Raw genomic sequence first — 3518 nt, forward strand, 5'->3', positions numbered from 1 at the left:
GGCATGTAGACCCACTCTCGGAATGACCGCCGAGTAGCCATACCAAAGTCCTCAAGGAAGTATTCTTCTTTTAGAGCCTTCTTAAAATCTTGCCAATGTGTATTTTGAATAAAAAGATCAGTCACTTTTGTCCTCAAAGCAGGTGTGACAAGACGAAGGAAGTACTTACTCATAAGTCTAGCAGGAACTCCAAAAAACCCCATCTTGATCTCATATGTCTTCAAATATGCTGAAACATTACGCCCGTCAAATAGCTTCTTCTCACTCTCAACTGCTTCAATAGCCTTAGTCGCGCTGTTTGCATTCTCCTGCTCCGAATAGAGTTGCCTTTGCTGAGACAACTGCTGTTGATGCAATTGTTGTTGCTGCTGCATATACAATTGTGTTTGCTGATTTTGGAGCTGCATATACATGGACATATTCTGCAAAATCTGTTTTAGATCCTCCGTTGAAGTACTTGACGCAGCAGTCAATGATGGAGTTGAAGTAGACACAGCTGGAGTTGTAGAAGAAGCTGAAATAGAGGCTGAAGTATCTCCCATCCTGAAATTTCTGCGACGCTTTCACGTCGGGTTCACCAAAGATGTCGAAGGATTTCGAAAGCAAAGTCGCGACCACAGAGGACCTTGACTAATTTCAGGATAGAAGTTCAATCAAGTGAATAAATACAAATCTGCAACAGAAACTCCGGCATAATGTGCATTGAGCAAAAGAATATTTTTAACAATCATGCTCAGCAACACTTAGTTTCAATTCCAGGCCTGATATGACTGCAATTGCCTCCTGTGATGTTGATCAGTTGGAAAGATCAATAGTATTCATGGTCAAGCACAACCTTTTGTATTGAGTGAACCAGCAATCCTCCATAAACGAGGAAGAAGCGCACACATCAGTCTTATTCACTGCTATGAATTTTCCTATGATATATCAACATGTTTTTGGCATATCTGGTTCGTTCTCATCATTTCAGAATGTGGATTAATGCAAATTGTTGAAATTTGTGAATATTTTGCAATCATCTTTACTTTCTTGCCATAAGAAAGGGATGTTCCGCATGGTGTATATCATGTGTCTGCTGTAATTTGCTTCATTTCAGCAAGCAATACCAATACTTGCAGGGCGCTAATAACATGAATAACAGTGTGATCCAAGCATCATGATAGGAGCATTTCCAAGAGTGTCATTGCAGGAATGCCATGTATGACACCTCCAGGTACAAAGACTTTGCATATGTTTTTTGATTCCTTATGTACTCTGCAATAAAAGCACATCACATCCAAATTTTCTGATGCATTGTATGCATTATTTTGCATAGTTATGCTATTGCACAGGGCATTGCAAGTACAATGATGTGCATGTACCGCAAATTCTCTGCTATACCAGATTTAATACCAAAGAAAGTATTGTTGCATTCATTGTATCATCATATTTTACTCATACATTGGATTTCGCTGAATTCACATGTTTGCTCGAGGCTTTCTAACAATTTCCACCATGGCTTCATAGCCGTGCTCCTAGGCAAATGATTATAGTTTTTAGATACCTTCTCATTGTCTTTTCCTTCGTCACAGCTTTGTCTTCAACGTCTTCAACAGCAGAACTCGTTTGATCCTTCCCACCTCGTCTCGTCCTTTTCTTCACCTCCGTTCACCTTCATCACAGCCACGATCTCGACGTTCCTCTGATCGCAATCACCTCAGCAATGTCATTTTCTTCCAATTGGCTCAGCAAGAACTCGTCGTGACCATCGCTTTAACAACTCTGCAGCAATGCCCGTCATCTCCCTACAGAAGAAGGCTTGCAGCCATGAAGGTGGTCGTGGCATATCTGCTTGCACTACTCGGTGGGAACGCCTCCACCTTCAGTAATTGATATCTTTCCTACTCCAGGCTTCCCTCTTCGATCCTCATCTTTACATCCTTATCCTTTGCTGAAGACTTCCTCCTCATCTTTAGAGCTTCCTCTTCCTTATTGTCCTCGTTCTTCTCTCCTCCGTCCTGAACTCCCCTGTTCTGTAGCCGATGCTTTTCCATTGAAGCCTCGTCCTCCACAGTTGATGCCGTCCTCTGTTTTTCAGCACAGAGTGTCGTCCTCCTCCCTTCTCTTTTCCCCCAGGCTCCCTGCTTTTCCCTCTTCTTTTCAATTCAAAAAACTCCCTTTTCAAAAATAGCCGTGTCAAAAATAACCATCCTTGGTTTTTCCATTTCCATTAGGCTAAATTTATCATAGTCACAGCGCAGTCCAAGGTCTTGAATAAAAATCATCCAAAGTAAACATGTGATTGTCATGTTTATAAGTCCCAATCACATAGAAATCCAACTTGATATTATCCATGCTGGCCTTAAGGACATATTTCACAGTGTCCCCATAAATGGAGGTATCAACACCTTCTATAATCCCAAAAAGTTCCTGAACTTGTTCAACTGTAGCATTCTCGCCATAAATTATAAACTCCATAATACAACGTTGTGCTCAGCATGTTCACAAAACACGATCTCCGCATCCATAATATTTTCAAAATTCCCATACATACCCATCACTATGCCTCCAAACTTCTCTCATACGTAGAAAATAAATGTAAACACAACAACTAAGTATGTACAAAGTTTCAAATCACACACACAACTTTTGGGTGGTTTTCACACCTCGAATGCGCAGCAATACGACAGCGCCACCAAACGCACAATTATTTAACCACCTAAAATTGGAATTAATATAATTAAAAAACCAAAGTTAATAATTATTTAACCACCTGAAATTGATTCTTGATCATGCATGTGTGTGCATGATAAAAACCATAGAATTAAGAATACACATTGAATCATTGAATAAAAAAACTAGAGTTAATAATTATTTTTTCATTGCTCTCTAATGAATGGCAGTTCCTCTAGTTGAAAAGCCTGATATAAGTAATTAGCGGCAAGCGACAGAAACCTTATTATACAATTAGTAGCAAGCATTGCAATATGTATCTTGTAATTTCTCTACTTGAAGATGATAAAAAATACTTCCTTTTTATTATGGAAAATTCAATTTAGCTTTAAACTTGACTATTGATTCTTGAGTATGCACGTGTGCGCATGATAAAAACCATAGAATTAAGAATACACATTGAATCATTAAGCAAATTAAGTATGTTACAGTGAATGATCCATCTCATCTTCAATGAGATCAGCCCTTGCTAAACTATCTACTTCTAGGTCTATGTTACCAAGAGGTAATGAAACAAATAAGTCTATTCCACTATCAGATGTGTTGCTATATTGCTCAATAACTTCATCAATATCATCGATAATCACATTATTGTCTTCTTCTGCATTTTCTTGAACATCCTCGCGAGGTTCATCTTGTATTATATCACGCATATCATCCATTATGGTGTCATCATGCACATCATCATTAATTGTTGGATTATCATCTGCTATCTCCATGTTGGTAATATTACCATATATTGGTTTTGAATGATTAGATATAGGGATGACATACCACCATCGGTTATTGTTTACCATTGGATGATA

This window comes from Lygodium microphyllum, chromosome 7 (assembly GCF_053477565.2).
Source record: "Lygodium microphyllum isolate KBCC chromosome 7, Lygodium_microphyllum_v1.1.10, whole genome shotgun sequence".
Taxonomy (NCBI): domain Eukaryota; kingdom Viridiplantae; phylum Streptophyta; class Polypodiopsida; order Schizaeales; family Lygodiaceae; genus Lygodium; species Lygodium microphyllum.